We start from the raw sequence: 15240 nt of genomic DNA, 5'->3' as shown, positions 1-15240 counted from the left end.
TGAAGATGTGCATTTAATTCTCATTTACATCTAGAGATTTCACATTTATACCGACGAGTATTTATTTTTATTATTTCATTTTATTTTTTGGACATTATGAGCACAAAAATTTGATATATTAAAATTTTTTAATTTATTGACTTAATATACTTGAAAATTTGAGCCCGAATGAAATATTACCATAAGGCAATTGTGTCTGTTTGATGTTAGTTAAGGCCGTAAATTAAGTTTCAACAAACTTATGCCCCCCATACTCAATAAAATGGCCAAACGAAATTAGCATGTATTCAACATGACTTTCGCCTAAGCTAGAGCTTGTAGCTCACGATTTTTAGGGGGTTTTTTTTTTCTACTTTTGCTTGGAAAATTAATAGCCAATGGCTGAATTTAATAAAAAGCAACAGCTATTACAGAAGAGCTACATGAGCAAAATTAAAGAGATTAAGACTGAGTTTGGGGCAGCTGTACAGTGTCACACTGCACTTTCAAGTGTTTGACAAAACTAAATTTTATCATATTAAAAAAAAACTATAATTGAAAGCTGTGTTTTGCAACATAAAATGTTGTGACTGTCAAAAAGTTATCTTCTGAATTATTTAAAGTAAAATAAATTTATGATAGCCACCGCAACTTTCTAAACTCCAGTTTCTTTTGCTGTAGTTTTATAACTGTTTTTTCAAATAGTTGCAATTGCCCCAAAAAGACCCTAAAATTGGCAAGCTCCTAACATGAAGTAAAGGAAATTGTATGGTGAAGAACATGGAGCTCAAAGAAGAAGGGATCAAATGAAATCTAGGTGAATTTAGCAAGTGCTACATGTAGCAGTACATTAGTTAGAAACAATATGGAAGAATCCCAAAAGAAGTTCAAGCAAAGAAGAATCGGCAGAAATAGCTCCATAAGAATTTACCCAAACCCTTAACAATAGTCACATTTCTGATGAAAAGACCAAAATTTACCCATTTTCTGCAAGAACAGAGTTAAAAGAACGACCAAATCTTTAATTCAGTCAGGTGTGAGCAGTGGGCATCTGACAATATGCTCATGCACCTCACAGATACGAAGGCTATTAAACAAAACTGAAATTATTGCATCAATGTTGCAGAGATATCTATCAACTGCGATCCACCATATATTCTTTTGCCGGATCAACCTTCTGCCTTACAAAAGCCTTCCATCCAACTACTTTCTGCTTCTTATGAACCTGTATTGGCATCCAAATAGTCTCCTACACTCTAAAGCGCCCCCCATACTGACATTGATGGAGCAATTTCTACTGCAGGAAGCACTTCACTGACACTCACTTCATTGTGCATTAAGTAGAGGTCAAGATCAAATAAATTGCTGATTTTTTAACCAGAAAATATCATATGAATAATCTATTTGTCTAAAGCAGTCTCACTCATCAGAGAATATGGAGATGTCAGCAAGCAGGTTTGTTCGCCTGCAGAAACCAATATTTTGAAGCTTTTGTCGTCTATAGCATCCTGTGGCTTCAGCTTAATTTCCAGTTTGCATTGCTTTACTATTTTAATCGAGTTGTTTCAGCAAACAGCTTCTCGGACTGGAAAAATAATGCATACTAGAAAAGCTATTGGAAGTTAGCTCTGCTTCGCTAGTCAGCTTAATTTGTTAGTCTTTCAACCAAGAGGTTTTTTTTTCAAGGCCTTGCATATGAAGTGTGCATTTGTGATTGCTCAAATTTCCACAAAGAAAAAATTTTATCTGCTTCAGCAATCAGAAACCTGACAAAATTATGCTTAGGATAGAAGAAGGAAGTTACTTGTAATATTCAAGTTGTAAGAATAAATAATTCATCTCATGCCTGATCAAAGGTGGGCTAAAGTTTTCCTGATGAGAAAGAAAAATTGAGTTCAGTAGCTTAGCCCTCGTTGTAACATCACTTTTCTTAATTTCCATTGCTGCTCTTATGTCTGAGAAAATCCAACTAGGCATGAGCTATTTGATATTTTGTAGGGGAAAAGGTATCAAAATAGTCCATTGACTCTTTGCGGGGGGTCATTTTTCTCTCTAGAGTACATAAAAGTATCAATTTAGTCTTCAGATTGTTTTAATATAATTGAAATAGTGCCTGCAGATGCTACTGCAACCCCTATTAAGAAAATATAAAGACTAATTTGATACTTTATAAATTATAACACTAAAATGACCACATGTAAATAGACAATGACTATTTTGGCACTTTATTTTGTAGGAAGCTTAGGAGTTTTCTCCTAGTCTAGAAAGCAATTTGTTTGTGGCCTTGAACTGTACATCCATTTGAGCAATTTGTGCAGGCTTCCACTTCAAATAAGCTCTAGATTTTTTATGAAAGCATTTCACTATCTTAAAGATTAAAATAGTGTTAGGAGTTGCAATAGAAATAATTTATTCCTGTGAGAAATTATGAGAAATAAATTATTTTCTTTGATTAAGGAGTTATTTCTTTCCATTTTTAATATTTATTTCCTTAGATTATGAGTTATTTTCTTTCCTATTTTAAGCTTTTCTATTTTATGTTATTTCTTTTATCTCCAAACAATTGATATGAATTAATTATTAGAGATATTAAGTGCAGTAAAAAAGACAACCGCGGTCGACCATAAGTCAGTTTTTCCTACAAGTTGTTTACTTCCCTGCAAACTCTCTTACTACTTATAGAAATTGCAAGAATTGCAGTCAAAGACATATGTATTTGACTACTTCTCTGCAAACTCCCCTACAACATTACCTATAGGAGTCTTCCGTCTACCTGCAGACACTAAAGGAACTACAGTTAATGAGAACCGCAGTACGGGATGAAGAATTCAAGTTCTACCTCACAAGATCTTCCTCGCCTATTATTTAATATTTTCAAATCCAAGTTGAACATGATTTTCAACCATGTTTCAACTTATGGTGGTGTATTAGAAGTTATGTTAGGAAATAATTTATTCCTATTAGAAGTTGTAAGGATTAGATTTATTTTCTAATATTTCATTTTCTCTTTTAGACTTATTTTCTTAGATTGGATTTATTTTCTATCTTATTTTAGTCTTTTTTTATTTTATGGTGTTCTTTAATCTCCAAATAACTATTATCAATTGATTAATTGTAGTTATTAGGTATTATATCTTTCATTTCCTATTATTTTCTTTTTCTTGTCTTTCCTATTCCATGACTCATTTAAGGCTTTTCCTCCTCCGTTGAATCACTTGCCAGAAGTATTGTTGATGGGAGTCACAGACCTTTAATGTTGGATTTCTCGGATTTGGAGTTTGGGGAGGGGATAAGGTTCGTGCCGGTCAAGCTTTTGGAGAGGATCGAGAGGGAGCAAAAAGAGGTGAATTCAACTTTAATGAAGTTAGGGAGGCCATTGAAGCAAGCGGGGAATAGAAATTTACGACTGGCATTGATAGTTGGAGGGCTTTCACTATATGTGATGCAACTACAGATGATTAGCATTGTTGTTGCATTGATGGGGATGTTATATAAGATAGAGGTTGTCTCATTTGAAGATGACCCTAAGCATGCAGCTTGGAGGCAGGCAGTGGTGCACTCAATTGTCTTCCCAAAGCACATGAAATGAGAAAACAACCTAGATTGTCTTGATTACAATGACATACTTATGAGTTATGTTGAGGCCAAACTTGTTCTTTTATGTCTTTCACAGGAGCCTTTCAAATCCGTACAGTCATATGAACCCTCTCATCCAGAGCTTTTTCCTGTATCAGACCCCTCTCTGAAGTTTTTCCTGCAGTAAGTCCACCAAAATTCTTCTTGCATCAACGCCCTCCTCCAGAGTCTTTTACTTCATCAGACCTTTCTCTGAAACTTTTTCCTACATTAGGTTATCCACCGAAATTCTTCCTGCAGCAGACCTTCTGAAACTTTTTCCTGCATCAGGCCCTCCTCTGAAATTTTTCCTGCATCAAGCGCTGCAAAACTGCAATCAAAAGACAATTACAGTTGTTTACTTCCGTCGAAATTTTTCCTGCATCAAGCGCTGCAAAAATGCAATCAAAAGACAATTACAGTTGTTTACTTCCGTACAGTTGTGCAAACACTTTTGCATTACCCGTAGGAGTTTTCCATCTACCTAGAGACACTGCAAAAACTACAATTGTTGTTATCTACTCTTGTGCCAACTCCCCTGCAGCATTACGTATTGGAGTTTTCCACCTACCTACAGACATTGCGGGAACTACAGTCAAAGACAACCACAATGTGGGATAAAGACTTTAAATTCTACCTCTCAGAATCTTCCTCGCCCATTTCTTGGAGATTTTAAATCCAAGTTGAACAAGATTTTCAATCATGTTTCAACTTGAAGGGGAGTGTTAGGAGTTATACTAGGAAATAATTTATTCATGTGAGAAATTATTAGAAATAATTTTTTTCCTGGATTAAGGAGTTATTTCCTTAGGATAGGAGTTATTTCCTTTCCTATTTTAGGCATTCCTATTTTATGTTATTTCCTTTATCTCCATATAATTGATATGATTTAATTATTAAAGATATTAGGTGATATATCTTTCATTTTCATATTATTTCTTTTTATTATCTTTCCTATTCTAGGATTCATGTAAGATTTATTTATACCCATTTTCATATCAATGAAATTATCCTAAATGCTTAATGCCGATTTAATTCCGCATTTTTTTGAATTTCAACAAATAGTCATATGCTTGTCTGACATTACGAAGCATAATCACAATACCAACTTCATAGGCATACAAGAAATTAAATATGATACATGAATATACCAACATAGAAGATCCTCTCGAAAGGAACACCCGCCTGAGTATCACTATATCCAACATTGCAACAATTCACCATTTATAATCAATATTGAACAAAAATTCCAGGCCATTAAAGGGCATAAATGTTTGATACATAGTGGCTGAGTCAACTTCCATGCTTCTCGAGGACTTAAAAGACCAAGAACGACAGAAAAAGAATTAAGGGATTAAATCCCAAGAAAAAGTATCTTTCTATAATCTCCCACAATCTCGAATTCAACTTCTTATTCCTTCCTAGTTTCTCTTACAGGTTGTTTTTCTTCTAAAATACACAAAAATAGTAAATTAAAATAGACTCCTGATATTGAACAAATTCAACATAATCAACATCAAAATAAGCTTCAATCTTTAAATGGCTATATTTAAAGATAAACCAGATGTTTTCCTAGAGATTTTTTAAATATCATAAAAATTTTAAAATGAAACGTAGTGCTTTGTGTTTGTGTTTGTGTTTCAAATATGATGGCTAACCATAGCGACAACAAAAGATATATGATGTAAAATAACAGTAAAATATATAAGCTTGCCAAGCAAACATCTATGATGAAAACTATTCTCAGAGCTTAGGTCATTAGGTATCTATAAGGTGGCAATGTGAGTCAAAGAGTTTGCACCAGAGAAGCCCATTTCCTCAAGGAACATTATGATAGAATTTCTTTGAGAGAAAAATAACATTTTTGTTGCGAGCAAACTCAACTCTAGTAAAGTATTTTGAATGCCCAAAATTTTAAGCAACAAACATCTTTCGAAGATATCATTTTATTCCCTCAATACCACAAAAATAATTTTTAGTAAGAAGAATGCGGTCAACACAGAAAGCAAAAAAATCACAATCTCAAAGGACAAGTGATAAATGAAGATAAGGTGATCAATTGAGATACTTGAAAGACCCAAGTCAGCAAAAATTCACAAAAAATTATCAAACCAAACAAAGGAACTTTGGCAACCCAATTATTACTTTCCAAAATTTACAAATTTTAGTCTCCTTTTAAGCAACAGACGCTACAGATTGCTTCATATAAATGACGCAAAATAGTTCTCTATAGAGAAAAACATTGTTGGAATACATTTGGTGTAAAATTTACTATTAATACCCATAGAGTGAAGGGAAAGTCTAAATATAGTCAAAATGCTATGAATCTTTGTGTATCTTTTAGCCATCGATTGTATCTTGTAGCAATCGATAAATCCATTAGGACGGAATTTAATCAAGAAAGTCTAGCAGCATGGAATGGATTTTGCTTTTGAAAAGGGATTGACTAGGTCCCAAGTGTGACAACCAAGAAGAGCCAATTTCAGTATCATTGCATGCTTCTAGTTATTATTAAGAAATGCTTCCTGATAAGTCCTAGGAATGAGACACTAAAGAGAGATAGGGGAAGCTGACAAAATGAAGATGCCAAGTGATTAAAGGGCATAAAGGAGTATCTTGTATGATTAATACAACGTCATGTATCATTTTGGAGAGCAATTGAGGGATGTAGAACCAATATTTCAAGAACAGGTGGATTCCAAGGAGACATATTAGGAGGAAATGAAGCTGATAAGTATAGATATATAGTGGAGAATCAATAAGAATCAGAGGAATAGGTGGAAGTAGAATATCAGGAGAAATTTAGTGGTGGATGAAGTAGGAGGGTGATAAAAAGATTCCTCGTAGAAGGTATCATTTAAAAAAACAAAAAATCAAGGAGTAAATAGATCAAAACAATCTTGCACATTATGAAAACAATAAAAACCCAAGAAAATAAACTTAATAGCATGAAGAGTCTATCACATCGAGGATAAAGAGACAGGATGAAACAAACAACTTCAAACTCTAGGAATAAAAACAAAAAGAAATGTTACTGGATAGCAAGAGAGAGTAGTAGGGCTGCAAAAGAACCAAGAGTTCAACAAACTACTTGAGGCTTAGCTCAATTAAAACTTGTTCACGCTCAATTAATTAATCAAGCAAACCTGAGCACTTTTATTCGTACTTGATTATCAAATGAACAAGCATGAATAGTTTGTTGTTTGGTTTATTTATGCTTATGACCAATATCATTTCAAACTCGTGAACAACCTTGACTACAACTCGTTCATGAACAACCATCATTCAACTATATGTGCTCAACGAGCATTATTTGATACAACTTATTTGATTTTCTCAACAAACTGGTAATATAAAGTTTGAGAAAGGCTCGATTATGACTCATTTATTTTCTTAAATAAGCTGCTTGTTAATATGCTCGATAATTCATATGTGAACTAAGCTCAAATCGAGCTTGAACATGGTATATATATGAGTTTAAGCTTGAATTTATTCTTAAAAACTCAAATGGAACTCAAGCGAAGCTCAAATAGACTCTTAGGTCCTGTTTGTCATCACTTTTATTTTTGTTTTTGTTTTTATTTTGAAAACATGTTTGATTTGTATAATTTGTATATGTTTTTATTTATTGTTATTAACAACAAATCTCCTTGTTTTAAAAACACTCAAAACACCTAAAATATGACTTAAGAATTTTAAAAACAACTACCACAGGATTCAATATAATCACAATTCTAAAATTGTTCTTACTATGAACAGAGAAAACTTATCGAGGATGAAGTAAAATGTGAATGAGTTTAAAAAGTGCTTGATTTAATATAAAAGGAATGTAGAGAATATTAAATGTGCGAGTTTAAAAATTTCTAAAATTTTGGTTCGAAGGAAAAAAAATCAATTAAGTTATTAAGTATTTAAAATTGTTTTCCCGGTTCATTTTTTATGTATTGTGAATTTGCTCAAAAGAATTTTAAATACACTGTGTAGCAAGGCCATTGCGTGAAACATTAAGCTATAAGGAAGGCCAAAAATATATAATTGGTTACATTGGAAAACATTATTTTTTGGGATGCATACAAATAAGAAAATTGACATAAAACACCATTTTCAACGCTAAGAAATAAATTACTAATTGTGGTTCTATTGTGTGATAGAAAAGTATCACTTAGATTAAAAGGAAAATTTTATAAGATGGTGGTGAGACCTGCAATGATCTATGGCGTTGAATGTTGGCCTTTAAAAGAGAAGCAAAAAACTAAATTAAGTGTTGCCGAGATGAGAATGATTAGGTGGATGAGTGGCTTTTCACATAGAGACAAAATGTGAAATGAATATATCTGTGATAGGGTTGGTGTAGCTTCAGTAACGGACAAAATTAAAAGAGTCGCCTTAGATGGTTTGGTCACATTAAACGTCGACCATCTGATGATCCGATTAGGAGAGTGGATGTTCTAGATTCGACTTATGTTAAGAAAGGTAGAGATAGACCTAGTATGACTTGGGCATATTTTATAAAAAATAAATCTTAATTTATTAGAATTAAATGAAAAAATGACACTCAATAAAACGCAATGGAGAAAAAGGATTCATGTAGCCAACCCCTCGTTGTTGGTTTTGTTGTTGTCGTTATATTTAAGTGCATTATCTCAATGAAAAATTTTACGAAAAGTTGAATACTGCATTCATTTCTTAATAAAATTACTTGAATAAAATGAAAATTTTAGACGGACACTTCAGTAAATACAAATTAACCCTGGTATAATCAATAATAAAGTAACAAAGTAGGCAAAACTAAAATGAGTGCATAGAACTTGGACCTGGGTATCTGAATGGACATAGCCGAAAGGAATACTACTATAAAAAGATGTAAACATATCAAAAAAGACGATGATTTTTACTATATTCACGTACATCACATTCACACTTAAAATGAAATAAGAGAATATGAATGAAAAAACAAAGAAGGTAAGGTGGATAGCAACCAAGACGACGAAGCCACCAGTAATGAGATATAGTCTAGTATAAGGAACAAGAAGTAGCATCAGAAAGATCATAATCGCCTCCAACTTAACCACCTTCACCAATTATCTTTTATGAGTTGAAATATTGAAAGACAAATGGCAGGATAAAAGTTTACTGAGCAATTTTGAAATTGATAAGAAAATAATATTATCAATATTAGTTTTAAGGGTAAGTGCAAAACATATTTGACATCATCTAAATTTAATGAGGATGAGAGATGAAGATATATTTTTTCCGTAGATAGAAAAGAGAAATCTATCAGCAAAGTTTAACATGGAGAGGAAAATAATTGTGAGTTATATTTCGAGTAAGAAGAAGCGCAATAACCTAAGACCAACATGTACCAAAATAAACCACCACAGCTAAATGAGAGGAAGCAGCATGAGGAAGAGGTAGTTCGCTAGAAGTGCTGCAGGATACGTTCATATTCCTTCTTAAAAGAGAAAAAAATTTGAAATGAGTACGAGTAGGGCCAAGGTTAGTGGTAGCAACAAGTGTGCTGAGAGACTAAAGGATAATCAATGTTAACCAATAGCAATCAAATGAATATTAATCCCAATGACAATGACAACAATTGCTACCATGGCTACAATTATCCCGACTACTTATGGTAGCTACAAGAGCAATCTATTCATGAATAGAAAAAGAGAGTAGTAAACTCAATGATTCAAAGAATTTGTGAGCAAGTCACGGAGATGTTTAGGACTACAAACTTAGCCATTAATTAAGCTTGAACACAGTAGGGAGATGACTGGAGAATAAAGAAATTTTTTATAACAAAAAATTCATCGCTTTAGTTTGCGAGTTTTGAAAACAATCATGAACAAATTTTGATTATTAGTAATAAATTCTTTATAAGTAATATTTTGATTTTGTATAGTAAAACCAATAACATACATCCACAAGAAAGCGATCCTGACTACACTGAAACCTTAAAATATAGTGTGGATGCTAAAAATAACACAAAATTCAAGCAACAATGAGCCCAATATTTATACTCTCTACTGCATTTGGTCTCCAAAGTTTTTGATGTTGTAATCAGCAAAAAAAGTAATATGAACAAAGTTCTGTATCAAGCAACAAAATTTACTTTTTTAAGCTTCAATGTTAAGTGTTAAATGTGACAGAATGAGCAAGGCTGATAGTACCAACATTTGCTCAAAGATTGAATGGAATAATTAAGGATAGCTTAAAATACCCATGACTCTCTCCAGGGAAAAGTAAGCTGACATAAAAGGAAAGATATGTCATCCATGTGCAATGATGGCTTCAAAGTCATGACATCTAAAATAAGTGAAGTTGTAATAACTAAGCAAGAATATTTCATCACTGTACCGCTCAAATAGGATTCTCACAAATTCTCGTTGTTCATACACTTCGAATATTATGTCATCACTTGAGACAATATGACTTTTTGTACTTTTTTTTAGCGGAAACCCAGACAATATTAGTGTCCTTTTCAAATAAATTTTAAATTTATAGCATGTTAACTCAATCCATTTACAAAATAGGCAACTATTTAGCAATTTTAGTTCCAATTGAGATGTTTCAAGCAGAACTTGCAAGATGTGATATTCGTTGTCCAATTTCGATCAAATCGATCACAGTGTCATTTCTTGATAATTTTAACACTTCAGATACACCGACACATATCATTTCATGAAACCAGTGATGGTTAGATGATTTTGACTCATGCGATGCACCCCATTTGCGCCATACAATGATCAATAACCATCATTTTCAATGTGAATTGATATTAAGGGCAACAAAAGCCTCCAATAAATATGATGCACACAAAGAAGATTACAAACTGGCTGACACTGCAAATCTACAATGATTTTTCGGCATCACACTGAAAGTTTGATTTTATAGATCTCTGGAAATGTTAAAGGATGCTGATGCAAAGTACAAATTAAACTATGGCAAATAATGATTTTCATTATAGGCTAATCTTGGACTTATTTCATATCTTGATTTTGAAGAACGTATTGACTAGTTGAAGCTTACAGATTTAGAATGCTCTTTTAAGGCTTTCAAGATCTTAATGGACCAATGAAATAAACTTTAGACTATTAAGAACTGTCTTGTGTAGATATCCTTTGGAAATTGATCTTTTTGCTCATATACTGAAAAAAAAAAAACTCAATAACATAATTTAAAATTATTTATTTGTTGATCTTGGAATTAAACATGATATTAACCCAAATAAATATATAAAAAAGTCCCTGATCATGCAGGGAATTTTTGGTAATCTTTAAATATGAAACTTGTAAAAAGCATCCCTATCATACATGAGTGATTCCACCAATCTTTAAATGTAATGCTTAAAAAAAAAAACTACATCTTAAAGAGACTCCCATGATACCTTGGAAATGCTAATCTGCATAAATTTTGTTTGAAAACTGGCTTTTTATTTTTGCATATATTGAGAATCTCAGTATGAAGTAAAATGTCAACCCAAATAAATATAAGAACCCATTTTTGGGAAGAGAATTTAAGCACAACGCTTCTTGCTTGGGTCAGTTTGTAGATGATATTATGTGTAGTATTTCGAATATTGACCTTCGGTAAGGAGGCATGAGTGCTAACTTATTAGGTTGATAAGTGGATAGGATCCGCTTTGGTATACTTTCAAGATAACAAAAGAGCCTTCTCAATTAGGTTCAATCTTGCAACCAATTCTTTGACAATGAATAATTAGGATTTGCAACATCATGACCAATCCTCCTTAGAATGTCCAAGTTTTCTCCCTACTAGTTTGGATTTGATGACCCCTCCACCCAAGTTGTTTGTAAATTTTCTCCATTTGAATTTTGTTAATTCTAATAGGGACTACAAGCTAACTGTAGTATTATCCTACTGAATTTAATTTGATGATCCCTCAACTTGCGAAGATCATAGAGTTTATTTAAAATTTGTTAATTTACATGGAATGAGAGCCAACCAAATTTTGACCCTGCTAACTTAAATTTGATGATGCGTCCACCTACAAGGTCTGCAAATTTGGCTCTAGAATTTGACTTGTAATTAGCATAGGTTTATTTTTCATGAATAGCATGATAAAGGCTCCACGTTAATGTTGAGTGATTATTCATAGATGTGTTCCACAAAGTAGACAACTACAATCCCCATATTCTCTTTTTCTTCTTCTCTTTACACATATTTCTAGACAATCTCCATAGGATTTCTAGTTTTTTGTGAGATGTAATCATATTTTTCAATATAAAAATTGAAATTAAAATAGACTTTTACCTAAAAGGTTGAAGCTAATTGATGATGAGATCGCATAAAAGACTCCAACATATAGACCATCATGATAATTGTCAGCAGGAGCTTTCTTTAATGAAATCCACCCTTGACAAATCTTGACTAAAGTAGGCCTCATGGACTATGAATCATTTGTTACGCAATGTAAACTTTTAACAGAATTTTCTCTATGTGGATCTAACCTTTATATTTTTCTTTTCATTAGGATCATTTAATGACAAATCTTTGGGCTCGAGATTCAAATGTCACACCCTAATGCTCAACTCGTAGAACTTGCATGAGTCTATTTTGAGCAATATTAACAAACGATAAGCTTTAAATGGCATTTTCTTCACCTCTATAACAACTAATAATTCATAACTTCTTTTATTAAGCATTTCTCTTTCGTTGTTTTCAAGGCTTAATGTATACTTTTGAAGAGGATTCTAAGTCCCTACTTCTATGGAGCTTGGGCTTGGTTATGTTGAACCCAAAACTACTATTTTATGTCACAAGCTATTCTTTTCACACTTTTAAGATTTCATACTTAGCGTCTGTTCAAGACAGCTTTTTGCGTACTTTGCATTTCAAACCACCATCAAAGTTTCATTTGGGGAACCACTTTCTTGTTGTCTTCTATAAATTTCTATGGTGGGAAGCTATTTTTTTTAACTTGATATATTAAAGCGCGGTGACTGACAGAAAATTGTTGTCTGAATTTTTTAAAAGAATATATATTTATAATTCATAATGCAGCTTTCTAAGAAGTTGTTTTCTCCACCACAATTTTAAAACCATATTTTTAAAAAGCTGCAGCCACCCTAAAAAGACCCTTATTTCAAGTAGGAATATTTGTTGCTAGCTCTGCATCTGGAGATATGGCTAGCCACACAGTCGTAATTATTTGACTCACAATTTATCATTTTCTCTTCACCTCTACCTCCTAGGCAACGTTCCTCCAAACAAGAATGCTTCATCATCATGTCTTTCTAGTGCTAACAGTATAATAAATAATGTGTTTGATTAGTCTTTTTCATTGTTGGTGCTCAATCATGAGTTAGTTTTCAAATATAAAGACTCTTTTCTAATGAAGTTTGACAATAGCGACGAAATCAGTAATCCTCAAGATGCAAAAGCAAATGTTTACATGTATCTAATTCAACAGTTTGAAACATCTTGCACAGCCTTGAACACATACACCTTGAACTAGTACAGCAATAGCCATGACTTCAGCAACAAAAACTTCTTATAACTCTAATGTTCCTAGCATTAATAGTGGACTTAGCTAAACAAACTTTGGCTTCACACCACAGCTTCATTATAAGAGTATTTTATAGGTCCATTATACATGAATGAAAGATAAAGAATAATAATCAATATCTGATATCTCATCCTACACTTTCAAAATACAAAAATATAATAGAATTAAATTTTTGAAAAGATAAAAGGGTTGTATGAAATATGAATTAATTTAGAATCATACTAAAAAAATTTAAAATATATCGCGATGTTATTTTAAGATTTCAAATTTTACTTTTATTGTGGTTTGGTTGTTACTATGACTTATTTAACAGGCAAATGATAAAAAGATGAATCTTCCCAGCAAAACCATTAGAAATCTATGTAATCCAATATTTGCCTCGACTCTAAGAGTAAGCGAGCCTAAGCTACAAGTTAAACAAACTCTCATCTATATGAGCCATTTATTTAGCCAATTGTGTTAGGAAGTCTACCTTCCTTTTATAAAGTCTTGAAATTTGATATATCATAGCATATTGAAATTATTTCATGAGCTCAAAACCAACTTGTGATAATAAGTCGGATCAACCAAGCTAATTTTGTATGTCAGATACTTGATTTACAATTGTGTGTCAGATACTTGATTTACAATGAGTTGATAACTGCGAAGGATTTAAAAACTCTTCTTAGTCCCTACTATAATGGCTATCCAGAGACTTGTCACCAAGGCCTCGCATTAAATTTCATTATTGTTTTAGGTTCAATCAAGCCAACTGAATATCTAATTATCCCTTTTAAACGTATGAAGTTAAAAATGACGCTAGCTTATGCCCTCAGAAGGTTTGAAGGATGGGCATATTTTGTTGACAATACTCCATCAAATTATAACTCTCGCATTTGCTCCTCTTCCTAGCTGAAAAAACACTGTTAGTTAGGTAGATCGTCGTGAAGAAGTAAATTTACAGGAATAGGATGAACGACAATAATAAATATAAAGCATATTTTGTTAGGTAGATCGTCGTGAAGAAGAAAATTTACAGGAATAGGATGAACGACAATAATAAATCTTAATAATATATCATTCCATCGCTTTCTGAAATACGTAAGTAATATAGAACTGAGTGAGAGCAAGACTGTTCATTTGGTTAATTCATTGATCAAAATTGGTTGTCATCACGAACTAAATAAATAGAAATAAAAGTGATTTTGTGAGAAATCATATAATGGCAGAGTTATTAAACAATAAAGATCAATGTTCATATTTCACCAAGTAATATATCCAATTACTTATTTGTCTTTTCTTCATTTCCCCGAAGCAAGAATAGCAATTATAGTCTTACCAATGGCGCTAACCAAGCTTTCACAAATATAATTTTAATTTTACAAAGGTCTTATTGGAATTAGTTGAAAGATTGGGACAACATTTGAAAGATATCAATGCCAACCTATTGATGTAATTATAGAGAAATCAAGGCAGCAACACCCTCATCATTATCGCAAGTTACTTTCTATTGGGTCAGGTCAGGTGCTTCTTAGGATTATCATTTCCATTGAAAGTGTTGAATTTTTGCACTGAGTATTATTTATAATATGGCACTTGATCGTATTCTATTGGATATCGAGTCTTTCACTCACCAACTTTTTTTTGCTTATTATAAAGTTGTGATGGCCTTAATGATCTCGTTGATGATCATTTCGGGTTTGGTAATCATCATGGACTCAAATGTGCACGAAGCACTTTGAGGAGTAAATTGGTGTACCACTGAGCATGTTTCACTTATCCCTTTAGGAATATTACGTACTGAGAGAATTTGTGGTGGTAGAGTAATATATTAGTGTCTTAACACTATACGATAATCAACACAAAAAAAAAACTAGTAGACAGGACACCATAGATTTTTATATGAAAAATCTGAAAGGGTAAAAACCACAAGATCTAACTCAATTGAAATGATTCTACCATTTCAATATTGCACAAATAGAGGTTATTGACATGACTTTTGCTAGATGAGTGACATAATATGTTGGAGAAGTGACAGTCACCTGGTTGCAATGAAGGAAGATCGACGATAGAGGTTGTGTGTTAGAATATCTGATGTCAGGACTATCGGCACTATTTTTGATGTGGAGTTTGCCCGTAAG

At 32.6% G+C, this 15240-nt stretch overlaps 1 protein-coding gene across 2 annotated transcripts in view; it reads right to left on the bottom strand.

Moving 5' to 3' along the window:
- Nucleotides 1–4721: 4721 nt before the first annotated feature.
- Nucleotides 4722–15240, bottom strand: part of LOC110024580 — a 19814-nt gene continuing 9295 nt past the window's right edge. The window contains exon 2 of one of the 2 annotated variants that reach the window (XR_002294018.1): nt 4722–5043. The gene's annotated coding sequence lies outside the window, so the exon portion shown is untranslated. Of the gene's footprint in view, nt 5044–13682; nt 14012–15240 lie in introns of those variants that run through there. The other variant, XR_002294019.1, reaches the window with a different exon arrangement.

This window comes from Phalaenopsis equestris, unplaced genomic scaffold (assembly GCF_001263595.1).
Source record: "Phalaenopsis equestris unplaced genomic scaffold, ASM126359v1 Scaffold000258, whole genome shotgun sequence".
Classification (NCBI taxonomy): domain Eukaryota; kingdom Viridiplantae; phylum Streptophyta; class Magnoliopsida; order Asparagales; family Orchidaceae; genus Phalaenopsis; species Phalaenopsis equestris.
This window is presented reverse-complemented; position numbering and strand designations above follow the sequence as displayed.